The following is a 17729-nucleotide window of genomic DNA, read 5'->3' as shown; positions in this document are numbered from 1 at the left end:
AGGCCTTGCAGTACTCCATTGCTTCTCTGTCTTTATGTATATATATATATATATATATATATATATATATATATATATATATATATATATATATATATATATATATATATATATATATATGTGTGTGTGTGTGTGTGTGTGTGTGTGTGTTTGCATGTAAAATATCTGAATGAAACTGATAAATTTCAGTTCAGTATATTTAATGGAAGACGCATTATGCTCTTTATATGAACCTCAAAACGTGTAGACGTTGAAAAAAAAAGAGAATATCTCTTCTCGAGAAACAGATATTCGCCTCATCAATGCCTGTGGACTTAATCTCCTTCGTCTTACAATAAATATTCATCGTTTAGAATTATTAAGTTTCCGAAAGTGGAAATATTTCTCCATGGATTTATTTTAATTTTTATTTCGCTCTCCTCGTCTAATTTCCATGATTTTTTTCCATGCATCTCTCTCCAGTATTCAAAATGTCACGGCGTTTTTTCATCTCGATTTTTAAATATTTCTGAGGCTTTTTGATATTTCTTTTTCTATTTTTTATTATTATTTTTTTTGAATTTATTCTTTGCGACAAAGTCTTCTGGAAACAGCAGCAACTTAATACACGAATTTCATACAAAAGGTGGAATTGTTTGTTAGTTTGTTTGTTTGTATGGTGTTTTTACGTTGCATGAAACCAGTGGTTATTCAGCAACGGGACAAGAGGTGGAAGGACAATGAAAGGGGGGTAGGGGGTTGGGTGGTGGTATAAGCAATGACCTCATCTATTGAGAGTAATGATATGACCGTCTGAGAGAGAGCCAAACAAATCCTGACGTCCGAATTCCGATCGGCCCCGAACTGGACCTCTGGAAGCTCATTGACCCAGAAATCCGGAAGCACTCACATCCAGGTTTCTTCCTAGCAGATGTATAACCGTCCGAACGCTCCGTCCTAAATCGCGATTCAATTTTCGCGACTTGCGTCTTCCGTGTGGCTGGTGACGTTAGTATGGCGATCCGATTGCATTTGGGGGGGGGAGGGGAGGCAATTGCTTGCAAAGCAGATTGGTTATTTGCACAGCGCCTAACAACGATTCGCGGGATCCACCTGCATCTGAGGAGGAAATCTTGTATCGTCGTCCGTGAAATGCCATTGGGAGTTATTGGTTCATATTTTCTCAAAACACCACGATACGAGGGCTTGGAATTTACATGCAAGGTACGCGTCTTCCTGGGATCGGCCCAATCAAAGTCCTCTGTACTCGCTCTCTCTCTCTCTCTCTCTATCTCTCTCTCTCTCTCTCTCGTGTAATGTTTAAGGAACTACTGTAGTTACAGGATCAAATACTTCTCATTAGTCCTCGATATTATTATACATACTTAGCCACTAAATAGATAAAGCTATCCAAACCTCTCTCTCTCTCTCTCTCTCTCTCTCTCTCTCTCTCTCTCTCTCAATCTCTCTCTCTCTCTCTCTCTCTCGTGGTTAATGTTAAGGAACTACTGTAGTTACAGGATCAAATACTTCTCATTAGTCCTCGATATTATTATATATACTTAGCCACCAAATAGATAAAGCTACCTAAACCTCTCTCTCTCTCTCTCTCTCTCTCTCTCTCTCTCTCTCTCTCTCTCTCCTGGTAGTTATAAAGACTCAAGAGCCATGATTAAAGATATTACATTTCCATTAAACCCTATGATAATCAACAATGTAACATTTCCAAAAGTTTGGTTTTATCTGCAAGAATGTACTACCTATGGTATGAGCGTCATTCTTCTACACATATCTCCAACATAAAAGGAATGAAATAAATCATGCTATCTCCATAAGAGCCTCAGGTGCGTCACAAAGCCAAGAACCACCATCGCCATAACCACAAATTCAGTCAAATTTACACAAGTTTTTCACTCAAGATTCATTGTAGTTAGAATCATATTGAAAAGTATAACAATATTGCCAGTTTAATGCTTACTTCTAACAATCGTTCCCTGGTTTTCAACTCGGCCCACCACAGCATCAGAAAATGTGCAACCTGACGCCATCTATTGGCATAGATTTCTTTGCCAATAGATGGCGCTGTCTCCGGTTTCATACAGGTTCAATGATGCATTCATTTACCGGTGTGAGTATGATTGAATATCAGAACTCCTACTACTATCATGTATTTTTGCATTTGAGGTTCCTGAAGCTGAAATTTCCCGAAATTGGAAAACACAATGACACGTGGGGAACTGGAGATTTAGAAGCAAAACCATAACAACTATTAGACGAAAATGATTGGGGGGCTAGGAATTGTTAGATTTCTGCAAAAGAAAACTATTCTTGCCTGTCCGCACTTTTTTCTGTCGCATTTTCCTGTCCGCCCTCAGACCTTAAAAACTACTGAGACTAGACGGCTGCAAATTGATATGGTGATCATCCACCCATCAGACATCAACGTACCAAATTGCAGCCCTCTAGCCTCTGTAATTTATATTTCATTCAAGCTTAAAGTTAGCTATTCAATTATCATGAACTCCCGTTGTGAAGAAATCGTAGGCTTGCTATGGAATCTTCACGCGAACGGACAGTTTAGCTCTGTTTTTTCTTCCTGTTTTATAATGATAAAATCTTACCTAGTGACAGGTTCCTAGATTACCGTAGGTCACCGTGCTCACATTCAGCTCAGAGGACGATATGGGTCCGTCAGCGGAATGTCCCATGACGCATGAGTAGATTCCCGTGAGGAATAAACCCTAGACCTCAGGATTGCGATGGAAGAAGAAGAGGAAGAAGACTCAGTCTTCGAGACCCCTCAATCACTTGCTGGAGGGAGGAAGGGAGGGGAATTAGCGTCAGGAAAAGCCTGGCTATCGTTGGTGACTAACTTTATCGACATCGGTGATTGATGGCAAGATTCTTCTTCTTCTTCTTATTTTTCTTTTCATAAAGGTTCAGGGAAACGGGATGGATTGAGTCTGGTCCGTGACAAAAGAACGATGGGTGGTTCTCCATCTTTTTTTTTTGTTATTATTTATTAATTAATTTATTTATTTATTTATTGCGAGAACAGTCGTCAATAAGCACTCGATGATGATATAGGAGTTCGTTATTCTTGTAAGTCGTTTTTTTTTCAACCTTTCATATTGGCAGTGATATTCAACTGATATTTCTGAATATGATGCGAATAGTTTCTCCAAATATCAACGCCCTCTGAGACTATCGGAGTCATACTGATGTACTATTATCCCTGCCTTACCCTCCATAAGCGGATTATAACCGAACCAAACATCACAAATTCTTGCACGAATAAGTTTGCGAAACAGATGGAGGATTATAAACTAAACTTTTCGTATATTTCGAAATGGTTTCCATCGGGGATGGGAAGTAATTACGATAAGCCTTCCCTGATACCAAAACTGTAAGAGAATGCAAAGGCCTTTTTAGTTTTCTGTAAAAAAAAAAAAAAAAAAAAAAAAACTATTGTGCCGGCTTTGTTCATCCGTCCGTCCGCCTTCAGATCTTAGAGACTACAGGGGCCAGAGGGCTGCAAAGTGGTATGTTGATCATCCACCCTCCAATCATTAAACATGTCAGGTTGCAGCTTTCAAGCCTCAGCCGTTTTTAATTCAATGAGAACCATAATATTCTTTGGAAGCTTGAGTTTCAAGTCAGTGGCTCCTGTGGTTGGCTTGTTCCATATGAATAGGTTTCAGCTTCTGAATAATAATAATAACGATGATAATAATAATAATAATAATAATAGTAATAATAATAATGATAATGTTCTAAAGGGTCCACAATAATACAAAGTATTAAGAGTCCGTGTATAATTTTTAAGACCTTACAAAAAGCTTTCGAACCCTTTTCTGAGTTCATCTTCAGTCCAAATGAACAATTAGTTACAACATGCACGGAGGTAAATCCAAAAACAAGAGTCGCTGAAGATCGTTGACAACGGTCGTTAACGAGCTAACGACTGTTGTCAACGATCTTCAAGCACTCTTGTTTTTAAATTTATCTCTGTAAATGTAACTAATGTGTTCGTTTGGACTAAAGATGAACCCAGGGAAGGGTTTTGAAAGCTTTTTGTAAAGTCTTAAAAATTATACACGGACTCAACACTTTGTATTATTGTGGACCCTTTAGAACATTATATACTCTCGCGATAGAGAGTTTTTCCCTAATAATAATAATAATAATAATAATAAAAAAAATAATAATAATAACAACAATAATAATAATAAATGTTTCATTTATATTTTATTAATTGAATTACAATTTTTCAAAACTTTTTACAACTGGGTTATATTATGGAAAATGATGAAGTTTCTGACAAAATTTCACCGGTCTATTTATTTCCAAAACTTGACGTTGGCTGCTGATTATACAGAGTGGCCCACCCCACACCCCACCTACCCACTCTCGCCGAACCCCCTAACCCCCTACCCCCGCCCCTAACAAAAAGAAAAAAAAGAAAGAAGAACAACCAAAACAACAAGAAACTTGGTTCAGTTCATTTGGCACAGAAAACAGTTGTCGTTAACAGAAACATTTTTTTAACAAAACAAAAAACTTGACAGATGCGGCATCCTGGAATTAAAGAAAAGAAAATAATAAATTTACATATTAGTTAAGTAAATGAGTGATAAAACACGTGTGTGATATACATAATGCAAATCTGAAATTTCCTGGTTCTTTGTGGGCATCCTGTACATTAGATATGGAGAAGACTACCTAAGTTCAGGCGTTCGTGTATTGCTATATTACCTTAGATGTTGCTTCTTGCATCTTACTACAATGTTATGTTTGTGTCGTCTTCACTGCGTTTGCGTCGCTCAATATATTGCAGTTCCCTCCCTGGCTCACGTCAAATGAGTGGAATTTATTTCTCTCTCTCTCTCTCTCTCTCTCTCTCTCTCTCTCTCTCTCTCTCTCTCATTCCAGACACTTCATTACATTTACATCCGCCATTAAAACCACGTTGTCCTCGTGACTATGTACACAGTCTGTAGATATATATATATATATATATATATATAATATATCTATATATATATATATATATATATATATATATATCGAATATATATATATATACCAGCCACTTCTTCTGCCATTTCAGCCGACAGCTGATTCCCCCAGAAACAGAAAGGAAGTGTGCAGAGATTATTACAGTCCCTCCAGCGATGCTGGACAACATAGGAAAAACATTGTTTCATAAGGGTACGTCCACACTACAGTGAAACGAGCCATAAACAGGTTTTAACATTTCTCGCAGATAAAATTTCGCAAGCAGGTCGAAGAATCCACGTCCAGGAGTGAAGAACCATAATATTCTTTGGAAGCTTGAGTTTCAAGTCAGTGGCTCCTGTGGTTGGCTTGTTCCATATGAATAGGTTTCAGCTTCTGAATAATAATAATAACGATGATAATAATAATAATAATAATAGTAATAATAATAATGATAATGTTCTAAAGGGTCCACAATAATACAAAGTGTTAAGAGTCCGTGTATAATTTTTAAGACCTTACAAAAAGCTTTCGAACCCTTTTCTGAGTTCATCTTCAGTCCAAATGAACAATTAGTTACAACATGCACGGAGGTAAATTTAAAAACAAGAGTCGCTGAAGATCGTTGACAACGGTCGTTAACGAGCTAACGACTGTTGTCAACGATCTTCAAGCACTCTTGTTTTTAAATTTATCTCTGTAAATGTAACTAATGTGTTCGTTTGGACTAAAGATGAACCCAGGGAAGGGTTTGAAAGCTTTTGTAAAGTCTTAAAAATTATACACGGACTCAACACTTTGTATTATTGTGGACCCTTTAGAACATTATATACTCTCGCGATAGAGAGTTTTTCTTTTTCCCTAATAATAATAATAATAATAATAATAATAATAACAACAACAATAATAATAATATATGTTTCATTTATATTTTATTAATTGAATTACAATTTTTCAAAACTTTTACAACTGGGTTATATTATTGAAAATGATGAAGTTTCTGACAATATTTCACCGGTCTATTTATTTCCAAAACTTGACGTTGGCTGCTGATTATACAGAGTGGCCCCACACCCCACCTACCCACTCCGCCGAACCCCCTCCCCCCAGCCCCCTAACAAAAAAGAAAAAAAAAGGAAAAAGAATAACAAAACAAAAAAACAAGAAACTTGGTTCAGTTCATTTGGCACAGAAAACAGTTGTCGTTAACAGAAACATTTTTTTAACAAAACAAAAAACTTGACAGATGCGGCATCCTGGAATTAAAGAAAAGAAAATAATAAATTTACATATTAGTTAAGTAAAATGAGTGATAAAACACGTGTGTGATATACATAATGCAAATCTGAAATTTCCTGGTTTCTTTGTGGCCATCCTGTACATTAGATATGGAGAAGACTACCTAAGTTCAGGCGTTCGTGTAGTGCTATATTACCTTAGATGTTGCTTCTTGCATCTTACTACAATGTTATGTTTGTGTCGTCTTCACTGCGTTTGCGTCGCTCAATATATTGCAGTTCCCTCCCTGGCTCACGTCAAATGAGTGGAATTTATTTCTCTCTCTCTCTCTCCTCTCTCTCTCTCTCTCTCTCTCTCTCTCATTCCAGACACTTCATTACATTTACATCCGCCATTAAAACCACGTTGTCCTCGTGACTATGTACACAGTCTGTAGATATATAGATATCTATATAATATAGATATATATATATATACTATATATATATATATATATATATATATATATATATATATATATATATAGATGATATATATATACATATATCTATATATATATATATACTAATATATATATGGTATAATATGTGTATATATAATGATATATATATATATATACTAATATATATATATATATATATATATTAATATATATATATATGTATATATATAATATATATATATATATATATATACTTATATATATATATATATATATATATATATATATATATATATATATGTATATATATATATATAGATATATATATATATAGATTATATATACTATATATATATACATATATATATATTATAGTATATTATATATATATATATATATATATATTAATATTATTTGTATGTATATACTTACTTCATTGTATGTTATTTATTAGTGTTGGTAAATCTGTTCCTTCCAGGATTCCAGAAATCCCTGAGAGCGAGACAAAACATCCAGCCGTTGCTTCTGCCATTTCCAGCCGACAGCTGATTCCCCAGAAACAGAAAGGACGTGTGCAGAGATTATTACAGTCCCTCCAGCGATGCTGGACAACACAGGAAAAACATTGTTTCATAAGGGTACGTCCACACTACAGTGAAACGAGCCATAAACAGGTTTTGACATTTCTCGCAGATAAAATTTCGCAAGCAGGTCGGAGAATCCACGTCCAGGAGTGAAGAAGGACTTTCTAGCAAGTGCTGGGCGGTCGTATGAAGCGTTGGTGAGGACTGCCAGTGAGTCTTCGAAATGTGCTCAACTTGTGTATGCTCGCTTCCTTATGCTTTGCTCTCGCAGTTTCCATTAATGTCACGAGAGGATGCATTATATAGCTCGACAAGATAATACACTGTCTGAAAAACAAAATCTAAGTTTTGCTGCAGAGACTAAAAGAGGGAGAGAGACGGTGGAGGGAGGAGGGTTCGTTAGGGGGTTATGGGAAGGTATGAAAAATATCAGATCATTATGGCACAACGGGGGTTTGCGATGTCCCATAAAAACACTAGACCCTGTTTTTCATTTCGTTTTTAACTCTGAGACAACATCAGTCTCTCGCGAGGCGGTGACGAAGTTCATTAACATTAGGCTTTCTCTTTCACACTTCCCGAAATCCAAAGTTGGCACCACTTTATTCCATTGAGGCGAATCTACTACGTCCTTTTTTTGGGGGGCGGGATGGGGGGTTCATTAATCTTATCAGATTATAAACTTTAGAAAAGCTTCTGTTTTAAGCTGACGTCGTATTGAGTAATCAATCTTTCTCCAGAGCGCATAGTTTTATTCCACCTTTTCCAAACACCTTTTCTCCGTCACGAAAGGTTTGGCGTCAGAACCATTTAAAGTTTCGAGCGGAATGGTCCACTGACTCCTAAAAGGTTTTGGAGGGCAAAAGAATATGATATCAGCTTTTCCATTAATAGTTTAAAAGGTCACTTCCCTTAACGTTACAGGAGGCAGCGAAAACATACTAGAATTCTTTATCGTTGTTGTGGTGGCAGGGTGAAATCTGCTAAAGGATTAACTAGGTTTTCCACGACGATATATATCGCTAACCAAAACTGTTTTCGGAATATCATCTTTTGCTTACAGACGTAAAGTTAAATGCCTAACGGGAATGCAGCTGAATTGTCAGAGGAATTGTTGGCTGATAAAGAATATCCGTTTGTCATACAGTCTACATATAATTAACTTGAAATATTCATTTTCGCTTACATGGGGAGTAAGCCTACAAACTACTTTGTCGTTGTTTGTGTTGTTGTTCTTGTGGGGGGGTAGGAAAGCCTATTGGAGGAGCCTAAAATGGTCTGAAAAAGGTGTTGAGTTAGAGATACAGGACTTTTAGGATAGGATGTTTATGATTTATTGCTTAGAATGCAAATGTAAAAAATAAAAAATGTTCATGTTAAACAGCACAGGAAAATTTATTTAGAATAAGATATAGCGTATTTATTTTAATCTTCGTTGGTGAAATAACGCAATACTTGACTATAGGGTTTAGCACGATTTAATCCATTTATGGAGTTATTTAATTTTTCTTAACATTTTGCAAAATTTCTAGTCAGGCATATTTTAGATATTTCTGAAATTCTTTGGATTTTGCTCATTACTCCGAAGATTGTCGGTTTTTTCTATCATTCATCATGGCTTTTAGCAAAAACGAATATATTAAATTTTTAGTTTTCTGAAACCAAAATTATTTTGCTGGCTTCTTCCTGATCCGTCTATTCTTTTTGCTGTGCATACTTTTCTGTCCACCCTCAGATCTTAAAAACGACTGAGACTAGAGGGCTTCAAATTGGTATGTTGATCATCCACCCTCCAATCATCAAGCATACCAAATTATAGCCTTCTAACCTCAGTAGTTTTTATTTTATTTGACGTTAAATTTAGCCATAATCGTGCTTCTGGCAACGATATAGGCCAGGCCACTACCGGGCCATGGTTAAAATTTCATGGGCCGCGCTCATACGGCATTATACCGAGACTACCGAACGATACATCTATTTTCGGTGGCATTGATTTTCCTTGTGGAAATCTCGTTCGTAATTAAAAATGTCTTTTAGTTCACAGACTGATTCATCGAGTTTTCCAAGTGAATATTTCTCAAACGCCTTTATATTATTTATCGATCTCCTGCACCCTATCTAATCCCAGTCTCGTCACTCTTCCCTATTTATTGTAACGTCTCGAGCAAATGAACTTCGGTAACTTATTACACGATCTCGGTGCCACGGGCAACTTTATCTCTTATATTCTCCTCCCCGCTTTTCCTCGTGGGCCATTGATAAAAATTGTGGCGGGAACCCATAACAGTTTTTTAAGCCGTGATGGACGTACAATCTCTGGAGATGATAGAGGAGAGACTGAAATTCAGAGCCCTGGGATCAGGACTGGCGCGATTTTAAAACGTGTGCTTCAAATGCAAGACTTTTTCGTGCTGCCACACTGAACAACAGTTCAACTTTATAATGGAAGCATCTCACGTTATGTGTTTCAAGATATATAATTAATGATATATCTCCGGATTTTAAATGCAAGACTTACGCCTTGTCTCGTTGCACAACAGTTCGTGGTTTTAAATCAGTCCCCTGCTGTTTTTTTAACTTCTTAATTTTCACGTCCCAGCTGTTATTTTTTTTAACTTCTTATATTTTCTTAATGCACGTCCCTTTTTCCTCTGATTCCTCTGACTCATGCAGAAGAGTGTGCTCCTAGAAACGGCGCCACGTAGTAGGAAAAGTGATGGACTCCTAGGAGGCATGATGCAACCCAGAAACCCCACACTATAAATACCACCCAGTCGAATTGGAGGACTGTGATAGACAAAAAAAAAAAAAACAAAAAAAAAAAAAAAAAAAAAAAAAAAAAAAAAAGTAGTAATAATAATAATAATAATAATATGCCAGTGAAAATATCCACTCCCCCTCCCCTCCCGAAATCAACACCCCCCCCCCCTCGCGTAAACGGGGCCGGGTGCTGCCCGTATAACCTTGTAACTAATGTGGTCTATAATTTAATGCTTACGACTATCTGCGCCGTTCGTTGCCTTAGAGTTTCAAGTCATTCTTTTAATCATTTCCTTATGATATTTCGTACTTAATATAGCTGAGAAGAAGCATACGAACACTTTTTAAATATATATATATATATATATATATAATATATATATATATATATATATATATATATATATCACATCAGGAAAACCATAAATATAAAGGAAGAGGTGTCCAATCAGACGACAGTCATGTACACGTGTTTTATTATTAAGAAACGTTTCACCAACACATCCTCAGTCCGCAATTGAAATTCAACATTAAAATAAACTTAAAAATTACAATAGAAATTAAATAAACTTAAAAATTACAACAAATTTAAAAAATTAAAAAATAATCAGAACGTTAAAATAGGGAATGAGAAGAAAACTACCTATCCATAAAGAAGGAAAGAGCTGAGTGACTAAAAACAGTAAGGTCTGCATACAACGTAAACCTCACGCCAGAGAGAGAGGAGATGACGAAAGTGTTGGATTGTTTAAACTAGGTGAAAGGTGCTTAATAAACAATGACTCAAGGGTAGTTAGATGGGTAGTTTGCTTTGTGGTGCCAATTATAGAAAATTTTTTCTTTTCGATAGTAACCTTACAACTCTTAGCATGTATTCTTATATTAGAGAACTCGGGATTAGAGATTCTGGACCCAGTTCTATAACTTAATCCCAAATGGCTGTAATAACGGACTTGTAACAGTCTCCGTGAAGAACCAACATAAATACCAAGACATATTGGGCATTCAAATTTATATATGATATTGGACTTCATGAAATCCTGTAATTTGTCTTGTAATTAAAAAACTCCAATTTTTTGTGGATTCATGGGAATAAGATTTAGTTTCAAAAAAACCAAATTCCTTTTCAATAATATTTCTAACTTTTACACGTAAACTGTCTGAATGAATAAATGGGATGGGTGCATACATAGTTAACTTAGGTACATTAAAATTAAGGGTGGGTGCTGACAGATACCTCGTTAGCAATTTACTAATAATGTTAAAATCCAGATTTTTGGGAAACTAGTTCTTGACAAAATATTCTAAAAGAAACTCGATTTCAAGATGAAAGGAGAGCCAATCAGATGTGTACCGAAGGGCCCTAAAAACCAAATTAGATATAGCATTAATCTTAAAATTACGGAAACACGAGCTAAAAAAGTTGTTTCCGAGCCCAGTGAAGGTACTCTTTCTAAAAACACTTGTGTTGAAAAAGGTTATCTCTAGTCATTTTTATATCCAAAAAGGCCAGGGAGTCATCTTTCTCATTTTCCAACGTAAATTTAATGTTAGGATGGGCTTCATTTATGTAATATAAAAAAAGCTGGCATTGCCACGAAAATTTAAATAAGGCAAAAGTATCGTCAACATATCTTCTATAAAAAAAGTGGCTTAAAATTCCCAGGACAATCATTAAGAAAATTCTCCTCCAAATGTCCCATAAAAAAATTTGCAAACAACGGTCCCAAAGGAGAACCCATGGCAACCCCTCTGCCTGCAGAAAGAGCTGCCCATTAAAAACAAAGGTGGTATCTTGCACAGCAAGTTCCAAAAATGTTTTAAAAAGTTGCCTATTAAAACCACAGAAGGTCTCATCCTTACTAAAAACTTTATCCAAAATGATTTCAATTGTCTGAGAAACAGGGACGTTAGTGAACAATGATTCAACGTCCAAACTGGCCATATACAAATCACCATCCTGTAAAATAATTTCTTGCTGAAATACATAACCATGCTTTAACGAATATTCAGGGTAAGCATATTCATTGAGTATTTTGACTAAGAATTTGAATATTATAGTCGGGCTATTGTATGCGGACATTATCGGTTCTACTCCCCATTATTATTACTATTATTATTAATATCGTTACAGTGTAGCCATACTTGCTTAAACGTCTTCTACAGAACGGGTCATCGAAACGTGAAAGAGAAATCACTCATAAGAAAAATAGTCCAGAACTTCTTAAAATATGATATTATGAAATATAATTATAATTGATCCCTTTGACCTGGAGAGAATCATAACTGAAAAATTGGCCGTCTGAAACCAAATTCGACAGTACTGACAATGAGCCACCAATTCATGGAAAATATGCTGTGATGTTATGTTTATAAATGGGAAATTATGATCCTCGCGAGAAGGAAAACATAAATATGGCACTCAATATTTTTTTCCAAGGTTATAACCGGGTCTTATGACAAAATGTGGAAGATCATATTTGGAATATGTAAGTATGCGATGCAAAAGTATATAGATAAATATACAAGCGCACACACACACAAACACACACACACACGTGTTTGTGTTTATCTATGTATGTATGTAGTATTGGAGGGCCCCAGAAAAAAATACATAAAAATGCTGAGGAATTAAAAACGATAACACACCCTTTCTTTTGCCAACGTATTTATGAAGATTTCCGATAATGTAGTCAGCAGTTATATGTAAATCATCACAAGGAAAACCTGCCATAACGTTGTTAAGCAATTTTGTATTCATATGATAAGTTTACTTGTTAGCAGAAGTGTGTACTTACAATATCCTGAGGGCACTATGAACTGGCTCTCAAACGAAAATGTAAATAAACGCGTTGTGTTGACGCAAATATCTAGCGAATGGGACCAGTAGATTTCATTCTTATCAGACAGTTTAGGTAAAATAAATATATCGCTTTTCACAACCATTCGTCTCTCTCCCACATACGAGTACGAGTACACACACACACACACACATACATACATACATACATACTCACACACACACACACACACACACACGAAGTACCTCTTAATTTTTCTTACATGCAATATCTCTGATACTTTTCTTCGATCTTATTGTGGGAGGTTCCTAATAATTGAGAAAAAAACCTGTAACAAATAGTTTTACTGATTGCTACACAAACATACAAATACTTGGAGAGTTATCTTCAACCAAAAACAAATTTATAGGTTGAATACGAATGGTCATTATGTCTTTTATGCTAATAGAAAAATTTAAACCACTGGTGATTCAGATGTAATTGTAAATTTAATATTTCTGTAAAAACCATCAAATTAAAAAGAAAAAGTAACGAATGACATTTATTTTGCAAAGAATTCGTAAAATAAATCTATATTTTTTTTATTTTTACGTACACGAAAAGGTCCAGTGCAGAATTAAGTATGTTTATCAAAGCCTTAGAATTATATAAATGTTACCAGTGCTTTTATTCGGAAAGAAGTAATAACCTAAACGATTTTTTCAATATCCTTTTCACAAACATGAAAGGTCTTACTGAGACCAATCGCTGAATATCAAGACACTCAATCCGCATAATTTGAAAAAAACAATCACAGAAGAAACCACACGACTTCATGTTCAAGTCGAAGATTCCTCATACACGACGAATGAAAGAAGACCCGCTCGGTAATTTGAAATCGTTCGTTTGTCCTTTAAGAATGATAATTATAATTGATCCGTATCGTTCCAGAATACGATCGGCAGCAAATACCTTTCACTCACTTCGTGTTTCTCTTACTATCTGGAAACCAGGAGGGATCATATTTGGCATTTTATTACGTATCACCCTAATATGAGGAAGCATTGCACACACACGCACCTACACGTGAGGGCTGAGAGAGAGAGAGAGAGACGATAGAGAGAGAGGAGAGAGAGAGAGGAGAGAGAGAGAGTAAGGGGGGGTGGGTGGGGGTTCGTTGATCACCAGGTACCAATATTTAGAGGAAATCCATTTAAAGATTTGATGGCGCCCAGCAAACAGTTATAATTTTTATTTTATATTATCCCTTTCCAGGAATAAAAGACCTTCCCCTTGCAGAAAAGGTTATTGGATTTTTTTTCTTCTGTATTTCGTCAAAGCATTTCCTTTCATATGATTACTTTCAGCAGTGCCAGCGAGCATCAAAGTAAAGTAAGTTTCAAAAGGAGGAGGTGGAAGGCATGATTTGATAGCAGGAAAGGTTAAGTTACAGGTACAATATGGGCTCTTATTTCAACTGACATGATGTCAATTGTATAGTGCTGTAGGTGGCGTTTGGATGAATACAAGCTGTGGCGGGGCGGGGGGGGGGCGTTGTAAGGTAATATTAGAAGGAGCAATAAGCAGACACAACATGAGTGAGTAGTGAGGAATATATATATATATATATATATATCATATATATATATATATATATATATTATATATATATATATATATATATATATATATATATATATATATAGATAATACTTTATATAAAACTAAAAGCATCATTTCAGACAGGGAAAAGATAGGAGCAACTGCCTGCAGTCATAGTATCACGTATCTGTCGCAAACGTGGGTGTATTTACAAAGTATACCACCTGTAGAAACGCCCACGTTTTGCCCCTGCAACTTTAAACTTCCTCGACGACAGTTGGCTGTTGGACTCAACTCAGATTTAGGTCGCGATAAAGTCTCCTCGCATTTGAGTGGCGAGGGAAGAGTTAATGTCATTCGTAGGGGAGGAAACCGCTGGGTTTTTTTTCTCAAATTGGTAAGGATGTTTTCTAACTTTTTTTTTTTAATTACTTGAATGATGCCCCTGTAAAATTTTGCTTGTTCCCTCTCTGTCTCTCTGTCTGTATATGTGTCTGTCTGGTCTTCTGCTTGAAGATATGATATCTCTTTTTTTCGTTTACTGCTTAATGACTGTTTTTTTATGCTTTTACTTTTTACTGTCTGAACTTGTAAATTTTAATGGCATTGTGAAAATTCCTTTCTATGATAATGATGTATTCTATTTTGCCTTTTACTTTTCACAGACTGATGATTCACTGAGTCATGAGTACGAAAACGTTTTTGTTAATAAACGTGGTCTTTATCATTTGTGTCATGGAAACTCCTGAAGTCCACTTTATTACTGTCGCATGAATGGACGGCATAAAGGAATGGTACCTGCTTGTAATTTCGGGGAGACCAGGAGGCTGGCTACTACTTCCTCGTAGTATAGTATGTCGCTGGAGGTGATTCCTTTCAACATGATTAATCTTCAGTTGAATGTTTTTTTTTTCGCTCTTTTATATTCTGGATGATCAAAAGGAGATTCTCTTCGTCTTCCGATGAAAAGAACGGAGACACAGTAGATGCTTTTTTTTGAATCACTTAAGTGATTAAGTGGGTGTGGAGTGACGAAGTTGTTCTATTATGAATAGAGAGAGAGCCAGTTATTCAAGTCTTGAGAGTAGAAGAAGGTACGGGAAAATTTTTAAGTTGAATGAAGGATGATTTGAAAGTTTTTTCTTGTTTTTTTTCTTGGGATAGATGAAGACCTGTGCCCATTCAGTTTCAGTTTAGTTTCCAATTTAGTTAGAATCTAATTTCAGTTTATTTTCAGCTTAGTTTACTCTAGAATTCTTAGTCGAACTAAGTACAATTTGAAAATCATTTAGTTTGAAATTAAATTCTCCCTAATTTCACTCTAGTTTCAGTTTAGTTTCAATCTGCTCCGTTAATTTCCTCATTCGTCTCACCAAAGCATATCTCAGGGAGCTATAGACGGACGAATAAGCTCACTTAATGACAAAAGGCCTTGTTAGAAAAATAGATTTGTTATTTCCTTTTCAGAACAACTGCGATATAACGAGAATATCAAGTTTTTCAGTGAGTATACATATACATAGAATTTGTAACTCCTAGAATCAACCAAAACAGTAGCATGAATAAATAGATCAGATTTGACGCAAGATTAACACCAAGCAGCTTTTCCTCTCATCCCCTGAAGATAGTGATACCAAGTCCTATTTATAAGCAAATTATGTCTTTACAGGTAAAAAATAACACTTGCATCTGGCATTTAAATCAGTGAGGACGTAAAACCTCTATCTCTCGTTTAAATTGAAATGTCAACTGTAAAGATAGGTTCGATTTTTCTGTTAAAGCATTCCTTGTCAGGTGGCCAAATCGCCATTTGGGTTCAGACGTCAGATTACTCCCACGAGTTACCGAGGGTTCCAAATGTGGCTTTTTTATCGGCTTTGTCAGGCTTATTTTATTAGATTTCCTCAGTTGTTTCTTCTTGTCTGCATGTACGAAAGTTACATGTACGATATATATTATTATATAGATATATATATATATATATATATATATATATATATACTATAGTATATATATATATATATATATATATATATATATAGATATATTATATATATATATATATAGATATTTCATAAGTATATATGGATCGCATCATTAGTATTTACACACACACTCACACAGACACACACATGTATATATATAATATATATATATATATATATATATATATATATATATATATATATATATATATATATGTGTGTGTGTGTGTGTGTGTGTGTGTGTGTGTGTGTGTGTGTGTGTATGTATAGATACTCCTTCACAATATAATTGCATGAACGTTCAGTTCAGACGATCTATGCAGCACAGTTTGTTGGAAATCAGATATATTTTTTTAAAACATTCTTTCCACGATTTCGCCATGTAATTGGCGCTTACGGGTGAACGGTCTTCATAATTAGTACGTTGCCCTTATAACGGCGCTCCACAAATTATCAGTCACGACTTAGGGACGATAGAAGAGCCATCAATCAACGATAGCTGGAAATCCACTCGATTGAAATGACACAAGAAAAACTCACTGAAAAAATGAAGAATTTTTGTTTTGTCGTAGGATAAATGACCAGAGAATTTTCGTTTACTCAGGGAGTGAGCCTACAAGCTACTTTGTTGTTGTCGTAGTTTTTATTTTCTCGTTGTTGTTCTTTTTGTGGGGGGTTAGGGAAAGTCTGTGGATGATTATAAAAAGTTCTGAAAAAGGTGTTTCACGTTAAGTTAAAGATACTGGAGTTTTATGATAGGATATTTATGGTTTTTTTTTATTAGGATGAAAATGTAAAATATATATATAAATAATGTGCAAGCTAAACAGTATAGAAAAATCATTCTAATAAAATATAGCATATTCATTTTAATTTTCGATGGTGAAACAAGGCTCTATTTGACCATAGATTTTAGCATGGTTTAATTTTATGGTAGGTTAGGAATATAAACGTTACAAATCATGAGGGGGAAAATCTTGCACAGGTCCCAAGTAAGCTGGAGGTGAGATCGCGCCTTGTTCATATTTTTGTTTTATTCACCTGTTTTGTTTTATTAATTCAATAGGCAAGAATCGTGTTTGAAAGAAAAGTAATTAAAATAGCACTTATTCTCTCAAGAAAATCAACGTAGTTGCTTATTCATTGCCTAATGAGTGCTCAATAATGATTCTTTTGCCTTTACCAATGTAAGTGTTTCTTGGGAACATCTTAGCATTTTTTTCACTCTGTAATGATATTTCAACCAAGTGGAGGCTAAAGATAAATTTAAGGTCAAATACTTTTTCATCTCTCGACATTTCTATCTCTCCTGGTTGAAGTCTTTATTAAGTGTTCTTTCTGTGTTTTTTAATGCATAAAA

Source organism: Macrobrachium nipponense, chromosome 5 (assembly GCF_015104395.2).
Source record: "Macrobrachium nipponense isolate FS-2020 chromosome 5, ASM1510439v2, whole genome shotgun sequence".
In the NCBI taxonomy this organism is placed as follows: domain Eukaryota; kingdom Metazoa; phylum Arthropoda; class Malacostraca; order Decapoda; family Palaemonidae; genus Macrobrachium; species Macrobrachium nipponense.
This window is presented reverse-complemented; position numbering follows the sequence as displayed.